Source organism: Ascidia mentula, chromosome 2 (genome assembly GCF_947561715.1).
Source record: "Ascidia mentula chromosome 2, kaAscMent1.1, whole genome shotgun sequence".
Classification (NCBI taxonomy): domain Eukaryota; kingdom Metazoa; phylum Chordata; class Ascidiacea; order Phlebobranchia; family Ascidiidae; genus Ascidia; species Ascidia mentula.
Genome location: NC_138567.1, coordinates 18,730,478 through 18,755,286, shown reverse-complemented (window position 1 = coordinate 18,755,286; position 24,809 = coordinate 18,730,478).

Here is a 24,809-nt window from a genome sequence, read left to right as displayed (position 1 = left end):
CTTTTTTCGTTGTTTCACTTCTTTCTTTTTAGCGTTTCTGTTTATGTGCCTCAAATCGTCCACTGTGGTAGACTTATATACTTCCTCCTGATGAAGGCTGTTGCATAATAGCCGAAACGTCGAGAAACGTAAATACAATAAAGTTTGCCAGAAGAGCAGTATTAAGCAAAAGGAGTTTGAGAGTTGAAAATATCACGATGACATTTTGCTGGGTGACAGTGGTTATCCATTAAAACCTTGGTTAATGACACCTCTTAGCCATCCAACTACCCCTTCACAACAGAAGTATAATAAGGCTCACAAACAAACAAGGTCAACTATAGAGAAGTAAGTTACACTTGTCTTGCATCTCATAACATTAACATAAATAATAATAAAGCGTTTTTGTTTAGGGCATTTGGTGTTTTAAAACAGAGATGAAGTTTGTACTATTACAATGTGTTGTTTCATTCTGCACAATATTTGTCGCCTTCACAATGTGCCACTGCCTCAACCACTGCCAGCAAATGCTGACATAGATTCACTACTAGACACCACCACAACAAATGAAATTCATGACTTGCAAGGTAGTGAGATATTCAATTGTTTCTACATTCCAATAAAGTGATGTTTGTGAAATGTATTTGTGTTTGTTTATTGAAAAAAGTGGCTGCACAGAAACACAGAAATGAACTTGAAAAGTAGGTAACAGAACACTGATCGAATATGAAAGTGATAAGGTAGTTAAAAAAGAACAGTGAAGAATATGAAACGGGCAATAAAAAACAGTGAACAAGAATGAATAAAAACCCTGACAAAAATTGTTAAAAATGCAAATTAGTTCTAATCATCAACTGTGAAGTTGTTGAATTATAGCTATGTTTGATATTTGGACATAAATTTCCTTTTGTATGTCAACTATGTGCTATTCTGGATCACGACGGCGGCGCTTTGCTTTGGGTTGTAATGATGCTTCGGAGTGTGATGATGCAGGGCTCACTGGTTCGTCAATTATTTCAAAAAGGCTGTCATCCATAGTTGAACATGTGAATGCAACCGGTTCTTCAACATCTTGAGGTGCATGGTTAGTAGTGGCAAACTGGGAAACACTTTCTACAAAAAAAACAATTAAGCATTACAAGTGCAAAAACCGTTTGTAACATGTCACTGCTTTTAAGTGATGATGCACCTTTTATTCCATAAACTGCTTGTTGTCCAATTATGTTGATGATTTTATAATGCACACCCGTTTTAGTTGATTCTTTTTTCCATTCCGACACTGATTTGTTCCACTTGGTCAATTGTGCGATTAACACCAGTGATGTTTACTGAATTGACCTGCAAATATCATAATCTATGTACAGCAGTAATAAAAAAATGTTGTGCTGAAATCTTACCATAGTTGTCACTACTTTCCACGCTTGTTGTTTTGAAGCAACTGTAATTTCTAGTAAAAATGAACCCAGAATGCATTTTGCATTTTTTTCCACTGCATTAACTAATGTCTCTACTTCAACAGCTGTCCATCTTGGAGATCGCTTTTTACTGCTTTTTGTATGATCAATTTCTACTTTTTAAAAAAACTAAAGTTTACACAATTACTAAGCACAAGAAATAAAATTATTCGGCGTAAAACTTGCAAAATAATGCCCTCAATGTCCACGTGAAGCTCAACTATCAACACAAAAAAGCCTTCCGGAAGATGTCGCTTAGCGCGACTTTCTAATTTTGCTGCGTCAGACGTCTTTTTTCTCACGATTTTGACGCATTCTCTCGTTTTTGCGTCAGGCTTTAGCGAGGCGTTTGCGAGGGCACTTCGTAATACCAAATACGTTACCGAGTTCCTCGCTCGTTAAGTCCTCGCTAAAAATTATTTTAGAGAGCTCGTTAACTTAGCGAGCGAGCAAGTGTTCATAATGCCGCCCCTGGTTTCTATTTTAAAGTGAAGTATCTTTCATTGGAATATGAACATGCATCCACTAACAATCAACATGTGTAAGAAAATGTTGCTTGTTTTGATCATACCATAACAAAGGTTGCTCATGTTTTCAAAATGTTGAATTTTTATATTTGGTATAGTTATCTTTTGCATCATCTACTGTTTAGCTTTAAAAATTGCATGTAATATGATGCTTTAATTAAGTGATACATTGTATGGTTTCATGCTACTGTATATTTGTCTAAAATATGTGCTCTTATATTTCTTTGCGAGGTTCTCTTTAATGTTGCCTATACATTTTTCTGTGTTTATTCAGCACTCGTTGCTAAAAATCAGCAGCATTGTTCAGAAAAATTTAAAAAGGAACCCAATAAATTCAATAACATGAAAGAATACCAGTTCACCATGACAACTATTTCAGTGGTTAAAGTAGTAATAAACATAATGATCATAATACCAAACCAGTAACTTGTTATTTCATTACTTTTATTATTGTTTTAGTCAATTCCACAAAATAAAACGGTTTCATTTGGTGTTGTTGTTTCTTTGTGGACGCAGGCAAAAGTTAACCAGACAAACATACTTCAGTTGTTCTTGGCAATGTTTTTGACTAATGCAGTAATTTTTGGTACCATTCACCACGGCCGTAATGCCTTCGTTAATAAACAGCACAATTCTCACGTTTTTGAACGCCATGCAAAACAAAGGACCCTGACAACTGGCAGCGAAAATACGCCGGGCGTGAGTGAGGACGCCGATTTTTTCTTTCCGCCAGCGCGCGAGCTCGCCAGCCCAAAGTTTCTCTCTCTGTGTGGACTAACATTGCAAAAGCATAATGTGTTGCAAGGATCCATTTTAATTATATGAGACTTATTTGTGTGATAACTGTCGATTTCTAAAGAAAATTACTCCTAAAGTAAAAGTATGTTTTTGGTTGACCATGTTGCTTGAAATTATATTTTGTAGGTATTTTTTTTTCCAATACCAGTTGTAAATAATTACCAACAACTGCTTGTAAGAAGAAGTGTTAAGAGACCAATGTCCCATGGCTGTATACAAGCACTGAATTGTAGTCGCAATAAACATGCATAAAATGTTGTTTACCCTTTAGCGCCCAGCGTTGCATATATGGAACACTGTATATTATCACACATATTTTGTGCTAAGTTTTGGTTTTTCTGATTTAGTAAAAGCCCCTTTACATATTTTAAAAAAAATACTGCCACCTAGCGGGTTACTAAACTTTTAGGATTTATCCCGATTTTCAAGCCCTGTCTGTCAGGATGAACTTTCAAACTTTTAAGTTGTATTTCAGTGTTTTTGAAAGGTTTTTGATTGGAAAACGTTGTTTGTGGTGCAGTTTAGATAAATTACAGTAAATATAATTAGTTTACAGATGAATGCTTCAACAGCGGTGGGTGTCCTACAATTCCGAAAAGTGATGTTGCACATTTGCAAGCCAACATATTAATGAATTCACAAAGGAAGTATTACTCTGTGCAAGATGCATTACAGTTAGTAATTAATGGAGATGAAAGTGAGAATGAAATTCTCCAGGAAAGTGACACTGATGATGAATCTATGCCAGGCACACTTCCTCCTCCTGCTGCTGTTGTTCATGAGGGAACATCAACCTGTATTTGCTAAAAAACATAAATTTAAATGGGTGCGAAAGGAATATATTAAGCCAGATGTGACATTTACTGGAAATAGATTACCACCCTCGGATTTGATTGACATTAAAACACCTTTTCAATATTTCAAAGGCTTTGTGACAAATGAAATGATCAAACTTGTGATGGAAAATACTAATCTATATAGTGTACAAAAAACTTGCAAGTCTTCTAGATATTATTGGCAAGATAGCACCATACAACTTTCATCAAGATTGCACTTTGTGGATAATTTACGTGACTCTGGAAATTAAGACCATGGCTAAGCCTTTTTCGTCAAATTTGTTTAAATATAATTCCTGAAGAGCAAAATTCAATTGACGAGATGATGGTCCCATTTAAAGGCACATTAATTCCCATGAAGCAATACATACGCGGAAAACCCCACCCATGGGGCTTCAAAATTTGGTGCCGTACAACTGTGAGTGGTATGCTTTGTGATTTCGAAGTATACCAAGGGAGCGTTGATGGGAACAAAAATAAAAGTCAGTTAGGTGTAGCTGGTGATGTTGTGGTGCGATTATGCTCAACTCTACCGCATCAACAGAATTACAAAGTTTATGCTGACAATCTTTTCACAAGTCCACCTTTGTTGATAAATTTACAAAAAAAAGGAATTCATTATGTTGGTACAACAAGAAAATGCCGGCTATCCGATTGCCAGTTGTTGGAAGAAAATCAAATGAAGAAAATGGGAAGGGGACAATCTAGTCGTCCTTCGTTGGTTTGACAGCATCCTGTGAGCTGTGTGCGTAGATTTGACGAGAAAAAACGGGAATATGGGGGAGCTGACTCGCTGGATGCTAACTTAGCACGAAGTCGTTATCATCTGAAGTCTCGTCGCTGGTATTGATATATTTTTTGGCACAGTTTATCGATTGCCATGGTCAATTCCTGGCTCCAATACCGCCGTGATTGTTGCATGATTTCCCGTCCAGGGTCGGTCACACTCTTATTAGTTTAAATGTTTCCAAAGTTGGGCGGCCATCCAACGGGTTGTTGCTTCCAATGATGTACAGAAGGATTGCTTTCGCCATTGGCCTATCAAGGGTGCAAGTGGCCGCGACACATTTTGTGATAAATGTAATGTTAGACTGTGCCTAAATAATTCGAGGAATTGCTTCAAGCTGTTTCATGTTTAAACTACATTATGCAATTAATACTCTGGCCAGTTGTAAATTTATGCCACTGTTATTGTGGAGTTAAAGATTGGTTTGCAATTTATATATGTTGTGTTGTTGTTATGTGTACTTGCGAAAAAGACCTGCATTACAGTGTTTGTTGGTAGTTTATGTTAATGCATGTCTTTGTAATATTATAAGACCTTATATAAAATTTGCTATGAATGAACATATGGGAAATATAATTCAAGTCAAGATATCATTGCAATATACCTCATTTGTTCTAACATTACAGCTTGTTATATAATGTTAATGATCCTGAAAGGAAACACTTGTTTAGTTACAATGTAAAAATGTGCTAAAAATGAAACTGCCGTAATAGTTTAAAATGTTGAAATAATGTGCACTGTGGATAAATAAAGTAAAAGTTTTAACAGAAAGTGATTATCGATTTTCGTACCCACTAAAGCCCAATGTTGCATATGTGCAACATGTGAAATCTAGAGGTCACTGGGGTTAAATTTAATTTTTTCAACTGCTTTGTGTTTTTACACACAAAATAACTGTTTTGGCTTAAAATTTGAATTTTCCTTCCAGTATTTCATGATGTGGGCTTAAAGGGTTAAAGTAGGGCATAAATGTTGTTCAACAAGGTTCTTGAGCAAGAAATATATAAAAACTTTATAAAATTGTAAACAATTTTGCAGGAAGCAAACAAACTCTACAATTGTTTACATTGCGATGAAAGCTACACCCATATTTCGTCTTTACGAAGACATGCCCAGCTTTTCTCCAATATAGAATCCCAGAACCTTATGAATGCCATTGGTTTATTCAACCCACATTGGAAAATGCACCAATGGAGACTGAAAAAAAAACACCTAAATCTAGAATTTTTGCACAAATTGGTGGAGATCCACTTAATATCGAAGGAAACCAAAATTTCTGCAGAAAAGATGTTTAATGAGTCGACTTCGAACTCACCATCGGAATAATTGACGAGCAACAAATAAATTTGTAATGTTTTTTGTCTGTTCTGTTGGGCGTTGTTAAATGACTGATGTGTTTTGGGGGGCGGAGCAGAAAAAAAGTTTGAGAAACACTGAGCTGTGGTACCACCATGGTAGGATAAACCAACCAACATGGATATCTTAAAATTGCTGTTCTATCTTATTGTGTATAAAGTAGTTTAAAGCAAAACGTTTAGCACACTTACGTAGACAAGTCGGATCACGAGAGGATTGATGTTTTAAAAAGAAGGCAAAGACTTTTCTTCTTTCTCTCTCTCTCTTTCTTGGCGGGAACTTAACGCAACGTGGCGTCTGTACACATGTTGTTGACGTAGTTGTGCACGGGTTAAAATAAGATGAGGGATTTATTGTTTGGTGCTAGGTCATAACTTGACCCCAACTTATGGTGACGTAATTTGGGTAATAAGTGTTCATTTAATGTATAACAGTACGTTTGCCCTACACCCGGGGATTCCACCCAGGGTGCTCTGCTGCTTCGAATCAAGCACAAGTAAGAGTTTTTCATATTTTTTTTTATAGAATTACTGTGATCTATTTATATTTTGCAGAAAAGAAAGAAATTTCCAAAAGGGTATTAAGTTAAGTATACGTTTTTTAACATTATTAATAGCTTACAATTTTGCAGGTTTCTGACATTAAAAAGGTTTAAAAAATTGCAAAGGTAAGCAGTTGTGCTAACATTTTGTATATATTTGTAATCTATACATGTACACAAAGTTTTTGAATGTTTTTAGACAGAAAAGAATTCCCAGCAAGTCAAACTAAGTGTCTGTAAATTGTAAAACACTAATCGTACACATATATCAGTAGCCTTAATAACTGTTACTCCACAGATGGGTTCCCTTGGAACATTTTTTGAAAATGTAAGTTGTTTACAGAAATGCTTCTAATTTTTGTGAGTTCCTCTTAGTGTAGGTGTTGTGCTTAAACTTAAACAACTGACATCATAAAATACGAGATTAATTTTTCGAGAAAAAAAATGTTATGTGGCCCAAATTTTATTCTTCAGATAATTTGACAGGTCCTAGTGTTTTTAGTATGTAAATTATGAAAACACAACCACTTCAGGTTTTGATAGTTCTACAATATACTCACTTTTTGAAACAGCATGTTAAAATCATTTTACAAGTAACTTCTAATATTGCTCCACCTTATTTTTTAGTTTGAAAAAAGAGAATCCTTTGTGGTAAGTATTGGGTAGTGTATGACAAGTAAAAGTATGAAAGTTTATGTGATGTTATTTTTTTGTGCAGACAAAGAAACCAAAAATGGTTGCATATAATCACATAAATCAAAATCTTTTTAACCTTGTTTTTGTGTAGACAAAACAAGCCAAAAATTTTTTAGTAAGTAACTGTATTGCAATACTTGTGCCATAAAAACATTTAAACCAGTCATAATTTTATTCTTTTTGCTAAGGCTTCTAATAAGTAACTGTACAGCATTACCAGTCATTATTTTATTTAGACAAACGAAACCAAGGTCACTGAGGTAACTATACTGCAATTCTTATGACTGACACAATTTTTGATCTTATCTTCAAGCATATATAAACCAGTCTACATTTTATTTTTTTTAGACAAAACGAAACCAAGGAGACGGAGGTAACTATACTGCAATTCTTCTGACTGACAAAATTTTTGATCTTATCTTCAAGCACATATAAACCGGAGGTAACTATACTGCAATTCTTCTGACTGACACAATTTTTGATCTAATTTTCAAGCTCATATAAACCAGTCTACATTTTATTTTTTTTAGACAAACGAAACCAAGGTCACGGAGGTAACTATACTGCAATTCTTATGACTGACACAATTTTTGATCTTATCTTCAAGCACATATAAACCAGTCTACATTTTATTTTTTTTAGACAAAACGAAACCAAGGAGACGGAGGTAACTATACTGCAATTCTTCTGACTGACACAATTTTTGATCTTATCTTCAAGCACATATAAACCGGAGGTAACTATACTGCAATTCTTGTGACTGACACAATTTTTGATCTAATTTTCAAGCTCATATAAACCAGTCTACATTTTATTTTTTTTAGACAAACGAAACCAAGGTCACGGAGGTAACTATACTGCAATTCTTATGACTGACACAATTTTTGATCTTATCTTCAAGCACATATAAACCAGTCTACATTTTATTTTTTTTAGACAAAACGAAACCAAGGAGACGGAGGTAACTATACTGCAATTCTTCTGACTGACACAATTTTTGATCTAATTTTCAAGCTCATATAAACCAGTCTACATTTTATTTTTTTTAGACAAACGAAACCAAGGTCACGGAGGTAACTATACTGCAATTCTTCTGACTGACACAATTTTTGATCTTATCTTCAAGCACATATAAACCAGTCTACATTTTATTTTTTTTAGACAAAACGAAACCAAGGAGACGGAGGTAACTATACTGCAATTCTTCTGACTGACAAAATTTTTGATCTTATCTTCAAGCACATATAAACCGGAGGTAACTATACTGCAATTCTTCTGACTGACACAATTTTTGATCTAATTTTCAAGCTCATATAAACCAGTCTACATTTTATTTTTTTTAGACAAACGAAACCAAGGTCACGGAGGTAACTATACTGCAATTCTTCTGACTGACACAATTTTTGATCTTATCTTCAAGCACATATAAACCAGTCTACATTTTATTTTTTTTAGACAAAACGAAACCAAGGAGACGGAGGTAACTATACTGCAATTCTTCTGACTGACACAATTTTTGATCTTATCTTCAAGCACATATAAACCAGTCTACATTTTATTTTTTTTAGACAAAACGAAACCAAGGTCACGGAGGTAACTATACTGCAATTCTTCTGACTGACACAATTTTTGATCTAATTTTCAAGCACATATAAACCAGTCTACATTTTATTTTTTTTAGACAAAACGAAACCAAGGAGACGGAGGTAACTATACTGCAATTCTTCTGACTGACAAAATTTTTGATCTTATCTTCAAGCACATATAAACCGGAGGTAACTATACTGCAATTCTTCTGACTGACACAATTTTTGATCTAATTTTCAAGCTCATATAAACCAGTCTACATTTTATTTTTTTTAGACAAACGAAACCAAGGTCACGGAGGTAACTATACTGCAATTCTTCTGACTGACACAATTTTTGATCTTATCTTCAAGCACATATAAACCAGTCTACATTTTATTTTTTTTAGACAAAACGAAACCAAGGAGACGGAGGTAACTATACTGCAATTCTTCTGACTGACAAAATTTTTGATCTTATCTTCAAGCACATATAAACCGGAGGTAACTATACTGCAATTCTTCTGACTGACACAATTTTTGATCTAATTTTCAAGCTCATATAAACCAGTCTACATTTTATTTTTTTTAGACAAACGAAACCAAGGTCACGGAGGTAACTATACTGCAATTCTTCTGACTGACACAATTTTTGATCTTATCTTCAAGCACATATAAACCAGTCTACATTTTATTTTTTTTAGACAAAACGAAACCAAGGAGACGGAGGTAACTATACTGCAATTCTTCTGACTGACACAATTTTTGATCTTATCTTCAAGCACATATAAACCAGTCTACATTTTATTTTTTTTAGACAAAACGAAACCAAGGTCACGGAGGTAACTATACTGCAATTCTTCTGACTGACACAATTTTTGATCTTATCTTCAAGCACATATAAACCAGTCTACATTTTATTTTTTTTAGACAAACGAAACCAAGGTCACGGAGGTAACTATACTGCAATTCTTCTGACTGACACAATTTTTGATCTAATTTTCAAGCTCATATAAACCAGTCTACATTTTATTTTTTTTAGACAAACGAAACCAAGGTCACGGAGGTAACTATACTGCAATTCTTCTGACTGACACAATTTTTGATCTTATCTTCAAGCACATATAAACCAGTCTACATTTTATTTTTTTTAGACAAAACGAAACCAAGGAGACGGAGGTAACTATACTGCAATTCTTGTGACTGACACAATTTTTGATCTTATCTTCAAGCACATATAAACCGGAGGTAACTATACTGCAATTCTTGTGACTGACACAATTTTTGATCTAATTTTCAAGCTCATATAAACCAGTCTACATTTTATTTTTTTTAGACAAACGAAACCAAGGACACTGAGGTAACTATACTGCAATTCTTGTGACTGACACAATTTTTGATCTTATCTTCAAGCACATATAAACCGGAGGTAACTATACTGCAATTCTTGTGACTGACACAATTTTTGATCTAATTTTCAAGCTCATATAAACCAGTCTACATTTTATTTTTTTTAGACAAACGAAACCAAGGACACTGAGGTAACTATACTGCAATTCTTGTGACTGACACAATTTTTGATCTTATCTTCAAGCACATATAAACCGGAGGTAACTATACTGCAATTCTTGTGACTGACACAATTTTTGATCTAATTTTCAAGCTCATATAAACCAGTCTACATTTTATCTTTTTTTTGTTCAGACGAAGAAATAAAAGACCCAGAGGTCTTGAAACGAAATTTCGTTTTTAAGTGTTTGGAGCATAATTTGACAATTTCGTTCCGGAACCAGTTTTTGTTTTGTGCATCTTTTTACCACAAGGTGCTGCTATAGGACCGCTCGAAAAATTTAATTGCACGTGTAGATGAAATTATTAAAAACTGCTTTGCCAACTTAGAAATAGAAGCGATATGGTAGATTAAAAAATTGAAAAAACGTTCGATGACATTAACATTTTATATGAATTATTTGATATTTTAGTCGTTAAATCGCTGTAGGAAAAATTAAATCGTTAAATCGTTCATAAAAGAGCTTTGTAGTCGATTTTCTGTTGTTGGAATTGCAAATGTGTATTGGTGATATCGTTCCCACGCACAGAACCTTTTGCAAATTGGTCGATGTAAAACAAAGCACAACACTCACGTGGTGCCAAAGTATCGTGTAAAGTAAACCAAGTTGAAATTTTAAATACAAATATGTAACATGTTATTTATAGTAACGGTCTATTTATAATTGTGTATAAAAACACAATTTAAATAAATATACAACCAAGAAATAACAAACGCCTCATGCTAAAATAAAACATACACTACATGATTTTCTTCAAACATATTAATAGCATTGATCGAAAATGTTGCGGAATATATTGGAATTTTCCGCTTTAAAAATTACCATGATATCGACAGTGATAAACAGCATCAAAATTCGGGCACACAAAAGTGCAAAAAGGCGTGTGGTCGTCTTATCCGAACTAACAACTCCCAAAGGAGCGGCGTCATCAGAGAACTTCATAAAGCGAAGAGAGAACAGTCCGTATCTCAATTCCCAAGATAGGCGCCTCCCACAACGAAATTTTACTGCTCACACACAAATCTGATGTCTTAAGATCGTTTAATTATTGCTCCCGAATTTTATTAGGAACATAGATAAACTGCTCATACGGCAAGCATCAAACATAGCAATTAACAAGTGAAAACATGTTTAAAACGCGTCATTCGCCAAAACAGTTTAAAAGAACGCCTTTAAATATATCAAAAAAACGGATAGTCGAATACGGTTCAATGGGACCATCTACAACATACCTAGAGCATTTAACAGCTATATTTATTTAGTTTGGCCATATTATTTCAAAACAAACACAAGTAAATACCTGTCAAAGACAAGCTTAAACAGCGCCGTTGGTTCGCCAAAACAGTTTTAAGAACGCCTTTTCGTATGACAACAAAAAACTAAAGCATAGAGTTAAATAAAGTTTAGAAGTATCTCTTTCTACATGGCTGTAGTATTTAACTGCCAAATTTTAATTCGCTTGGATGTAAAACAGAGATTTGGCAGGCGAATACCTCTCAAAGACAAGCACAAACCGCGCCGCAAGGGCGAAATTAACTAAATTTGACAGTAGTCTGCCTGTGTTTTAAACAATTTTAAATCAAGCGACTTGATATTTTGCACACAAATATTAGATGTCAGTACAAAACGAGAAATGAAAACTAATTGGTGTCTGTCCTTTAGTTTCTTATTGCTGCGCGAAAACGCATGTTTCAAACTATGGTGGCTAAGGTTCGGCGGTTTTAACTAAATTTGACAGTTGTCCGCCTGTGATTTCAACATTTTTCTGTCAAGCGACTTGAAATTTTGCACACAAATATTAGATGCCACTACAAAACGAGCAATGAAAACCAAATTGACATATGTCCTTTAGTTTCTTATTGCTGCGCGAAAACGCATGTTTGAAACTACAGTGGCTAAGGTTCGGCGGTTTTAACTAAATATGACAGTTGTCCGACTGTGATTTCAACATTTTTCTATCAAGCGACTTGAAATTTTGCACACAAATACTAGGTGTCACTACGAAACGAGCTAAGAAAACCAAATTGGCGTATGTCCCTTAGTTTCTTATTGCTGCGCGAAAACGCATGTTTGAAACTATGGTGGCTAAGGTTCGGCGGTTTTGACTAAATTTGACAGTTGTCCGCCTGTGATTTCAACATTTTTCTATCAAGCGACTTGAAATTTTGCACACAAATATTAGATGCCACTACAAAACGAGCAATGGAAACTAAATTGGCGTCTGTCCTTTAGAATTTGATTGCTTGCCGAAAACGTATGTTTGAAACTATGGTGGCTAAGGTTCGGCGGTTTTGACTAAATTTGACAGTTGTCCGCCTGTGATTTCAACATTTATATCAAGGGACTTGAAATTTTGCACACAAATATTAGATGCCACTACAAAACGTGCAATGAAAACCAAATTGACGTATGTCCTTTAGTTTCTTGTTGCTGCGCGAAAACGCATGTTTGAAACTATGGTGGCTAATGTTCGGCGGTTTTAACTAAATTTGACAGTTGTCCGCCTGTGATTTCAACATTTTTCTATCAAGCGACTTGAAATTTTGCACACAAATATTAGATGCCACTACAAAACGAGCAATGAAAACCAAATTGACGTATGTCCTTTAGTTTCTTGTTGCTGCGCGAAAACGCATGTTTGAAACTATGGTGGCTAAGGTTCGGCGGAATTAACTAAATTTGAGAATTCCCGCCGGCAATATAAACAATTTTAAATCAAGAGATCTGAAATTTTGCACACAAATACTAGGTGCCACTACGAAACGAGAAATGAAAACTAAATTGGCCTCTGTCCTTTAGAATTTTATTGCTTGCCGAAAACGCATGTTTGAAACTATGGTGGCTAATGTTCGGCGGATTTAACTAAATTTGACAGTTGTCCGCCTGTGATTGCAACATTTTTCTATCAAGCGACTTGAAATTTTGCACACAAATATTAGATGCCACTAGAAAACGAGCAATGAAAACCAAATTGGCGTATGTCCTTTAGTTTCTTATTGCTGCGCGAAAACGCATGTTTGAAACTATGGTGGCTAAGGTTCGGCGGTTTTGACTAAATTTGACAGTTGTCCGCCTGTGATTTCAACATTTTTATATCAAGCGACTTGAAGTTTTGCACACAAATATTAGATGCCACTACAAAACGAGCAATGAAAACCAAATTGGCGTATGTCCTTTAGTTTCTTATTGCTGCGCGAAAACGCATGTTTGAAACTATGGTGGCTAAGGTTCGGCGGTTTTAATTAAATTTGACAGTTGTCCGCCTGTGATTTCAACATTTTTCTATCAAGCGACTTGAAATTGTGCACACAAATATTAGATGCCACTACAAAACGAACAATGAAAACCAAATTGGACAATATCCTTTAGTTTCTTATTGCTGCGCGAAAACGCATGTTACAAACAATGGTCGCTAAGGTTCGGCGGAATTAACTAAATTTGAGAATTCCCGCCGGCAATATACACAATTTTAAATCAAGAGACCTGAAATTTTGCACACGAATACTAGGTGTCACTACGAAACGAGAAATGAAAACTAAATTGGCCTCTGTCATTTAGAATTTTATTGCTTGCCGAAAACGCATGTTTCAAACTATGGTGGCTAATGTTCGGCGGTTTTAATTAAATTTGACAGTTGTCCGCCTGTGATTTCAACATTTTTCTATCAAGCGACTTGAAATTTTGCACACAAATATTAGATGCCACTACAAAACGAGCAATGAAAACCAAATTGGCGTATGTCCTTTAGTTTCTTATTGCTGCGCGAAAACGCATGTTTGAAACTATGGTGGCTAAGGTTCGGCGGTTTTGACTAAATTTGACAGTTGTCCGCCTGTGATTTCAACATTTTTCTATCAAGCGACTTGAAATTTTGCACACAAATATTAGATGCCACTACAAAACGAGCAATGAAAACCAAATTGGCGTATGTCCTTTAGTTTCTTATTGCTGCGCGAAAACGCATGTTTGAAACTATGGTGGCTAAGGTTCGGCGGTTTTGACTAAATTTGACAGTTGTCCGCCTGTGATTTCAACATTTTTCTATCAAGCGACTTGAAATTTTGCACACAAATATTAGATGCCACTACAAAACGAGCAATGGAAACTAAATTGGCGTCTGTCCTTTAGAATTTGATTGCTTGCCGAAAACGTATGTTTGAAACTATGGTGGCTAAGGTTCGGCGGTTTTGACTAAATTTGACAGTTGTCCGCCTGTGATTTCAACATTTATATCATGGGACTTGAAATTTTGCACACAAATATTAGATGCCACTACAAAACGTGCAATGAAAACCAAATTGACGTATGTCCTTTAGTTTCTTATTGCTGCGCGAAAACGCATGTTTGAAACTATGGTGGCTAAGGTTCGGCGGTTTTGACTAAATTTGACAGTTGTCCGCCTGTGATTTCAACATTTATATCAAGCGACTTGAAGTTTTGCACACAAATATTAGATGCCACTACAAAACGAGCAATGAAAACCAAATTGACGTATGTCCTTTAGTTTCTTATTGCTGCGCGAAAACGCATGTTTGAAACTATGGTGGCTAAGGTTCGGCGGTTTTGACTAAATTTGACAGTTGTCCGCCTGTGATTTCAACATTTTTCTATCAAGCGACTTGAAATTTTGCACACAAATATTAGATGCCACTACAAAACGAGCAATGGAAACTAAATTGGCGTCTGTCCTTTAGAATTTGATTGCTTGCCGAAAACGTATGTTTGAAACTATGGTGGCTAAGGTTCGGCGGTTTTGACTAAATTTGACAGTTGTCCGCCTGTGATTTCAACATTTATATCATGGGACTTGAAATTTTGCACACAAATATTAGATGCCACTACAAAACGTGCAATGAAAACCAAATTGACGTATGTCCTTTAGTTTCTTATTGCTGCGCGAAAACGCATGTTTGAAACTATGGTGGCTAAGGTTCGGCGGTTTTAATTAAATTTGACAGTTGTCCGCCTGTGATTTCAACATTTTTCTATCAAGCGACTTGAAATTGTGCACACAAATATTAGATGCCACTACAAAACGAACAATGAAAACCAAATTGGACAATATCCTTTAGTTTCTTATTGCTGCGCGAAAACGCATGTTACAAACAATGGTCGCTAAGGTTCGGCGGAATTAACTAAATTTGAGAATTCCCGCCGGCAATATACACAATTTTAAATCAAGAGACCTGAAATTTTGCACACGAATACTAGGTGTCACTACGAAACGAGAAATGAAAACTAAATTGGCCTCTGTCATTTAGAATTTTATTGCTTGCCGAAAACGCATGTTTCAAACTATGGTGGCTAATGTTCGGCGGTTTTAATTAAATTTGACAGTTGTCCGCCTGTGATTTCAACATTTTTCTATCAAGCGACTTGAAATTTTGCACACAAATATTAGATGCCACTACAAAACGAGCAATGAAAACCAAATTGGCGTATGTCCTTTAGTTTCTTATTGCTGCGCGAAAACGCATGTTTGAAACTATGGTGGCTAAGGTTCGGCGGTTTTGACTAAATTTGACAGTTGTCCGCCTGTGATTTCAACATTTTTCTATCAAGCGACTTGAAATTTTGCACACAAATATTAGATGCCACTACAAAACGAGCAATGAAAACCAAATTGACGTATGTCCTTTAGTTTCTTGTTGCTGCGCGAAAACGCATGTTTGAAACTATGGTGGCTAAGGTTCGGCGGTTTTGACTAAATTTGACAGTTGTCCGCCTGTGATTTCAACATTTTTCTATCAAGCGACTTGAAATTTTGCACACAAATATTAGATGCCACTACAAACCGAGCAATGAAAACCAAATTGACATATGTCCTTTAGTTTCTTATTGCTGCGCGAAAACGCATGTTTGAAACTATGGTGGCTAAAGGTTTGGGGGTTTTAACTAAATTTGACAGTTGTCGGCCTGTGATTACAACATTTTTATATCAAACGATTTGAAATTTTGCACACAAATATTAGATGCCACTACAAAACGAGCAATGGAAACTAAATTCGCGTATGTCCTTTAGAAGTTTATTGCTTGCCGAAAACGCATGTTTGAAACTATGGTGGCTAAGGTTCGGCGGTTTTGGCTAAATTTGACAGTTGTCCGCCTGTGATTTCAACATTTTTCTATCAAACGACTTGAAGTTTTGCACACAAATATTAGATGCCACTACAAAACGAGCAATGAAAACCAAATTGACGTATGTCCTTTAGTTTCTGATTGCTGCGCGAAAACGGATGTTTGAAACTATGGTGGCTAAGGTTCGGCGGTTTCGACTAAATTTGAGAGTTGTCCGCCTGTGATTTCAACATTTTTCTATCAAGCGACTTGAAATTTTGCACACAAATATTGGATGCCACTACAAAACGAGCAATGGAAACTAAATTGGCGTCTGTCCTTTAGAATTTGATTACTTGCCGAAAACGTATGTTTGAAACTATGGTTGCTAAGGTTCGGCGGTTTTGACTAAATTTGACAGTTGTCCGCCTGTGATTTCAACATTTATATCAAGGGACTTGAAATTTTGCACACAAATATTAGATGCCACTACAAAACGTGCAATGAAAACCAAATTGACGTATGTCCTTTAGTTTCTTATTGCTGCGCGAAAACGCATGTTTGAAACTATGGTGGCTAAGGTTCGGCGGTTTTAACTAAATTTGACAGTTGTCCGCCTGTGATTTCAACATTTTTCTATCAAGCGACTTGAAATTGTGCACACAAATATTAGATGCCACTACAAAACGAGCAATGAAAACCAAATTGGCGTATGTCCTTTAGTTTCTCATTGCTGCGCGAAAACGCATGTTTGAAACTATGGTGGCTAAGGTTCGGCGGTTTTAATTAAATTTGACAGTTGTCCGCCTGTGATTTCAACATTTTTCTATCAAGCGACTTGAAATTGTGCACACAAATATTAGATGCCACTACAAAACGAACAATGAAAACCAAATTGGACAATATCCTTTAGTTTCTTATTGCTGCGCGAAAACGCATGTTACAAACAATGGTCGCTAAGGTTCGGCGGAATTAACTAAATTTGAGAATTCCCGCCGGCAATATACACAATTTTAAATCAAGAGACCTGAAATTTTGCACACAAATACTAGGTGTCACTACGAAACGAGAAATGAAAACTAAATTGGCCTCTGTCATTTAGAATTTTATTGCTTGCCGAAAACGCATGTTTCAAACTATGGTGGCTAATGTTCGGCGGTTTTAATTAAATTTGACAGTTGTCCGCCTGTGATTTCAACATTTTTCTATCAAGCGACTTGAAATTTTGCACACAAATATTAGATGCCACTACAAAACGAGCAATGAAAACCAAATTGGCGTATGTCCTTTAGTTTCTTATTGCTGCGCGAAAACGCATGTTTGAAACTATGGTGGCTAAGGTTCGGCGGTTTTGACTAAATTTGACAGTTGTCCGCCTGTGATTTCAACATTTTTCTATCAAGCGACTTGAAATTTTGCACACAAATATTAGATGCCACTACAAAACGAGCAATGAAAACCAAATTGACGTATGTCCTTTAGTTTCTTGTTGCTGCGCGAAAACGCATGTTTGAAACTATGGTGGCTAAGGTTCGGCGGTTTTGACTAAATTTGACAGTTGTCCGCCTGTGATTTCATCATTTTTCTATCAAGCGACTTGAAATTTTGCACACAAATATTAGATGCCACTACAAACCGAGCAATGAAAACCAAATTGACATATGTCCTTTAGTTTCTTATTGCTGCGCGAAAACGCATGTTTGAAACTATGGTGGCTAAGGTTCGGCGGTTTTAACTAAATTTGACAGTTGTCGGCCTGTGATTACAACATTTTTATATCAAACGATTTGAAATTTTGCACACAAATATTAGATGCCACTAGAAAACGAGCAATGGAAACTAAATTCGCGTATGTCCTTTAGAAGTTTATTGCTTGCCGAAAACGCATGTTTCAAACTATGGTGGCTAAGGTTCGGCGGTTTTGGCTAAATTTGACAGTTGTCCGCCTGTGATTTCAACATTTTTATATCAAGCGACTTGAAGTTTTGCACACAAATATTAGATGCCACTACAAAACGAGCAATGGAAACTAAATTGGCGTCTGTCCTTTAGAATTTGATTGCTTGCCGAAAACGTATGTTTGAAACTATGGTTGCTAAGGTTCGGCGGTTTTGACTAAATTTGACAGTTGTCCGCCTGTGATTTCAACATTTATATCAAGGGACTTGAAATTTTGCACACAAATATTAGATGCCACTACAAAACGTGCAATGTAAACCAAATTGACGTATGTCCTTTAGTTTCTTATTGCTGCGCGAAAACGCATGTTTGAAACTATGGTGGCTAAGGTTCGGCGGTTTTAACTAAATTTGACAGTTGTCCGCCTGTGATTTCAACATTTTTCTATCAAGCGACTTGAAATTGTGCACACAAATATTAGATGCCACTACAAAACGAGCAATGAAAACCAAATTGACGTATGTCCTTTAGTTTCTTATTGCTGCGCGAAAACGCATGTTTGAAACTATGGTGGGTAAGGTTCGGCGGTTTTGACTAAATTTGAGAGTTGTTCGCCTGTGATTTCAACATTTTTATATCAAGCGACTTGAAATTTTGCACACAAATATTAGATGCCACTACAAAACGAGCAATGAAAACTAAATTAGCGTATGTCCTTTAGTTTTTTATTGCTGCGCGAAAACGCATGTTACAAACAATGGTCGCTAAGGTCGTGCGGAATTAACTAATTTTGAGAATTCCCTCCGGCAATATAAACAATTTTTGATCAAGCGACTTGAAATTTTATACACAAATACTAGATGGCATTGCAAAACGAGTAGAGTAAACCAAATTGGTTTATGTTCCCTAGTTTCTTATTGCTGCGCGAAATCGCATGTTACAAACGATGGTTAATAAGATTGTGCTGAATTAACTAATTTTGAGAATTCCCGCCGGCAATATACACAATTTCAAATCAAGTAATTTCTTCCAATTAAGAGATTTGTATAACAATTTTGGTGCAGCTAGCACTTTTGGTAACGAGATCTTATTGATATACTTTACACCATGTATGAAAAAATCGTCATCTAATGCACAAAAAAATATGGTAACAAATTTTTTGTTACAGCCAATTTAACGATATATTTCACTTCAAAACATTTTGTTAGGACATACCAGAAATTTAAAAAAATTTTCCGAAACGAAATTGTTCAATTTAGAACGAAATGTTGTTACTCAGAACGGTTTTGTTAACGGTATTTCAGAGTAAGTGGAAAATTGCATTATGCCCCATTACCGTCTAAAAAGTCTAACCGAGGAACGAAAATATGTTCCAACATTAAAAATTATGTTCTCCGAAACGAAAATTAAGTTCGGGCAGAAAAAATTCAGTTCCTGAAACGGTAATTCCGTTCCGGGAACGAAAATTCTGTTCAAGCAAAAAAAAAAATTCTTTCCAGTATCGAAAATTCTGTTCCCCTAACGAAACTTATGTTCCAGTAACCAAATTTCTGTTCCAGTAACAAAAATTCTGTTCCTGTAACAAAAATTTTGTTCCAGGATCAAAAAGTCACTTTTTTGAACGACATTTAGGTCGCGTATCAACAATTTTCTTAAAAGAACGACAATTGTGTCCATGGATCGAAAAAGTACCTTCAACGGGAATGTAATTGTTCCTCATAGTACGATAATTATGTTCCAAAAACGAAATTTCCCGCAACACCAAAATTCTGTTCCAGTAACAAAAATTTTGTTCCCGTAACGAAAATTCTGTTCCCGTAACGAAAATTCTGTTCCTGTAACGAAAATTCTGTTCCAGGATCGAAAAGTCACTTTTTTGAACGACATTTAGGTCGCGTATCAACAATTTTCTTGAAAGAATGACAATTGTTTCCTTGGATCGAAAAAGTACCTTCAACGGGAATGTAATTATTCCTCATAGTACGATAATTATGTTCCAAAAACGAAATTTCCCGCAAACACCAAAATTCTGTTCCAGTAACAAAAATTTTGTTCCCGTAACGAAAATTCTGTTCCCGTAACGAAAATTCTGTTCCTGTAACGAAAATTCTGTTCCAGGATCGAAAAGTCACTTTTTTGAACGACATTTAGGTCGCGTATCAACAATTTTCTTGAAAGAACGACAATTGTGTCCATGGATCGAAAAAGTACCTTCGACGGAAATGTAATTAATACCTCATAGTACGATAATTTTGTTTCAAAAACGAAATTTCTGTTCCAGTAACAAAAATTCTGTTCCCGTAACGAAAATTTTGTTCCCGTAACGAACATTTTGTTCCCGTAACGAACATTTTGTTCCCGTAACGAACATTTTGTTCCCGTAACGAACATTTTGTTCCCGTAACGAACATTTTGTTCCCGTAACGAAAATTTTGTTCCCGTAACGAAAATTTTGTTCCCGTAACGAAAATTCTGTTCCTGTAACAAAAATTCTGTTCCAGGATGAAAAAGTCACTTTTTTGAACGACATTTAGGTCGCGTATCAACAATTTTCTTGAAAGAACGACAATTGTTTCCTTGGACCGAAAAAGTACTTTCAACGGGAATGTAATTATTCCTCATAGTACGATAATTATGTTCCAAAAACGAAATTTCCCGCAACACCAAAATTCTGTTCCAGTAACAAAAATTTTGTTCCCGTAACGAAAATTCTGTTCCCGTAACGAAAATTCTGTTCCAGTAACGAAAATCCCGTTCCCGTAACGAAAATTCCGTTCCCGTAACGAAAATCCTGTTCCAAGATCAAAAAGTCACTTTTTTGAACGACATTTAGGTCGCGTATCAACAATCTTCTTGAAAGAACGACAATTGTGTCCATGGATCGAAAAAGTACCTTCGACGGAAATGTATTTATCCCTCATAGTATGATAATTATGTTCCAAAAACGAAAAAATTCTGTTCCAGTAACGAAAATTCTGTTCCAGCAACGAAATTTCCGTTCCCGCAACTAAAATTCTGTTCCAGTAACGAAAATTCTGTTCCCGTAACTAAAATTCTGTTCCCGTAACGAAAATTCCGTTCCCATAACGAAAATTCCGTTCCCGTAACTAAAATTCTGTTCCAGTAACAAAAATTTTGTTCCAGTAACGAAAATTCTGTTCCCGTAACGATAATTCTGTTCCCGTAACTAAAATTCCGTTCCCGTAACTAAAATTCTGTTCCAGTAACGAAAATTCTGTTCCGGCAACAAAAATTCCGTTCCTGTAACGAAAATTCCGTTCCCGTAACGAAATTCCGTTCCTGTAACGAAAATTCTGTTCCAAGATCAAAAAGTCACTTTTTTGAACGACATTTAGGTCGCGTATCAACAATTTTCTTGAAAGAACGATAATTGTGTCCATGGATCGAAAAAGTACCTTCGACGGAAATGTAATTATCCCTCATAGTACGATAATTATGTTCCAAAAACGAAATTTCTGTTTCAGTAACAAAAATTCTGTTCCAATAACGAAAATTATGTTCCCGTAACTAAAATTCTGTTCCAGTAACGAAAATTCTGTTCCCATAACGAAAATTCCGTTCCCGTAACGAAAATTCTGTTCCAGTAACGAAAATTCCGTTCCCGTAACGAAAATTCCGTTCCCGTAACGAAAATTCTGTTCCAGTAACGAAAATTCCGTTCCCGTAACGAAAATTCCGTCCCCGTAACGAAAATTCCGTTCCCGTAACGAAAATTCCGTTCCAGTAACGAAAATTCCGTTCCCGTAACGAAATTCCGTTCCCGTAACGAAAATTCCGTTCCCGTAACGAAAATTCCGTTCCAGTAACTAAAATTCCGTTCCCGTAACGAAAATTCTGTTCCAGTAACGAAAATTCCGTTCCCGAAACGAAAATTCCGTTCCCGTAACCAAATTCCGTTCCCGTAACGAAAATTCTGTTCCAGTAACGAAAATTCCGTTCCAGGATCAAAAAGTCACATTTTTGAACGACATTTAGGTCGCGTATCAACAATTTTCTTGAAAGAACGACATTGTGTCCTTGGGTCGAAAAGGTACCTTCAACGGGAATGTAATTATTCCTCATTGTTCGATAATTCTGTTCCAGAAACGAAATTTCTGTTCCAGTAACAAAAATTCCGTTCCCGTAACGAAATTTCTTTTCCAGTAACGAAAATTCCATTACCGTAACTAAAATTCCGTTCCCGTAACGAAAATTCCATTTGCGTAATGAAAATTCTATTCCACTAACGAAATTTCTGTTCCAGTAACAAAAATTCCGTTCCCGTAACGAGAATTCTGTTCCATAAACGAATATTACGTTCCAGTAACGAAAATTACGTTCTCATAACCAAAATTCTGATCCAGGCGCGAAAAATCTGATCCAGAGACAATAATTCCGTTCCCGTAACGAAAATACTTTTCCAGGATCGAAAACTCATTTTTTGAACAAAATTTAGATCGCTCAACAACAATTTTCTTGAAGAACGACAATTGTGTTCTTCGATCGAAAAGTAACTTCAATGGAAATGTAATTATTCTTCTGGTACGATAATTTTGTTCCAGTAACGAAAATTCTGTTCCCGTAACGAAAATTCCGTTCCCGTAACGAAAATTCTGTTCCAGTAACAAAAATTCCGTTCCCAGAATAAAAATTCGGTTCCAGGAACGCAAATTCTGTTCCGGGAACGAAAATTATGTTCCATGCATATTTTCATCTTCCCGTAAGTGTCTACGTTTGAAAACGTATTTTCGTAATAAAATCAACCTTATACTCGTGAGCAAAACCACGTTATCTTCGTCTCTTTGTCGACATCTAGTGGTGATTTTTGGCTTGGTCGATTTTCGGAACACAATTTTTAGTGCGATATTACCCAAATTGTGATTTTGGAAACACAATTCAAAAACCAAAATATGTTCCTGTAACGAAATTTTGCGTAAAAATAATGTTCCCGAAACGGTTTTTCTCATTTGGGAACGAAATTTCGTTTCTCGGAACGGTTTTGTAACGAAATTTCGGAACAAAGGCAAAAAATGTATTATGACTTTACCCAGAGGTAACTGACAACACTGCAATGCTAATTTTGTTTCACCACATGGATGCATGTCATTTACAATATTGTTTTTTTTTATTCAGCATCACCAATAAACTAAAGAACATATTGTTTTGTTTATTAATCTAAGAAAAGGTTGCAACCTTCGCACAGCATAGTGGCATGTACACCTCACTCGATGACCAAGCGATTGCACTGGCTAGGGTTTTGCAACCTTCGCACAGCATAGTGGCATATACACCTCACTCGATGACCAAGCGATTGCACTGGCTAGGGTTTTGCAACCTTCGCACAGCATAGTGGCATATACACCTCACTCGATGACCAAGCGATTGCACTGGCTAGGGTTTTGCAACCTTCGCACAGCATAGTGGCATATACACCTCACTCGATGACCAAGCGATTGCTAAAATTGCACATTTGCATGTTTAACTTGGGCAAACAAAATACATATCATCTGATGCATTGCCAACGGTTTTGCCTACACACTCTACATGGAACCATTGTTTGCATCTAGTACATTCAACCCAAAGAGTCTTAGTATTGTCATTGTAAAACTTGCATTTCTGTCTTCTAAGTTTGCCAGTTAGGCAGTTTCCAGAAATACTGTCGAATATTTCTTTTCTGTACAGGTATACAGAACACCTTTGTTCAAGGCTTATACCCATAGCAAGCCATTTGGCATACATGCAAATGAATACTCCACAGCTGTCACAATCCGGTTGATAAACCCGTTTTGGGGATTCCACTAATTCAATTTTGAAATGGAATTTTTGCCACAACAAATGGTCGACCATTGATGTTGCCTTAGCAACACCCTGTAAATGGTCAACACAGGAATTTTTCAACGGATCAATATATAACAATTGTCTTTTTTTAATGTTGACTGCAAGAAGAATCCAATGTATTTTAGTTATCCAGGGCAAAAAAATAATTTGTTCTTTGTCAAAGGAGACACCACTCCACAATCTTTTGATAGAACCTTTTTGCATTAGTGTTCGGACAACCATGGAACATACATACAGTGTATGGCTGTTTGCAGTGGTTAATCTCCACAAGTAACTGTTGATGGCTTCATCAGTTAACCAACCAGGGGTGAAATCTTGGTCTTTGGATTTAAGGAAAAGGTGTTGATAACATTAACCTTCTTTTTTCCAAGGACTTACTGTAGCAAACCGGTAATGACGCATACACCGCCACAGTCTGGCAATAAAGGTTCAACTGTTTTTAGGTCTAGCATACAGAGAGAATGGGGACCATTTTTTTAACAATTGCTTATCAACCTTGCTCTGCTTGCTTGCAATCTGTGGTGTTATCATTGTTTTATGCAATTCCCCTGTGAATGAAGGTGGTTCAACAAAGTCGTCATCCATGGGTTCTGCAATAACTGTCTTGTTTTTTTTCCCCTGTTATAGGAAACAATGTTTTCACTTGGTGCAAAGGTCGCATGAGGTTTGCCCGGGCATCAACCCTTGAAGCATATGGATTTGGCTGTTTTCTAGGCAGCTCATCGTTTTTGGATTGTGAATATGCTGGTCTTTTTCTTTTTAGCGACTTCAGTTTTGGTGTTTGAATTATTCTGAAACCGCTGTCAAAACAACATGCATTTGAAAATGTGGATAACATTGTTTCAACATTTGCAGTTGCTTCATCTAAAACGACTGGTGAAGTTACATCATAGGACATGCCCAGC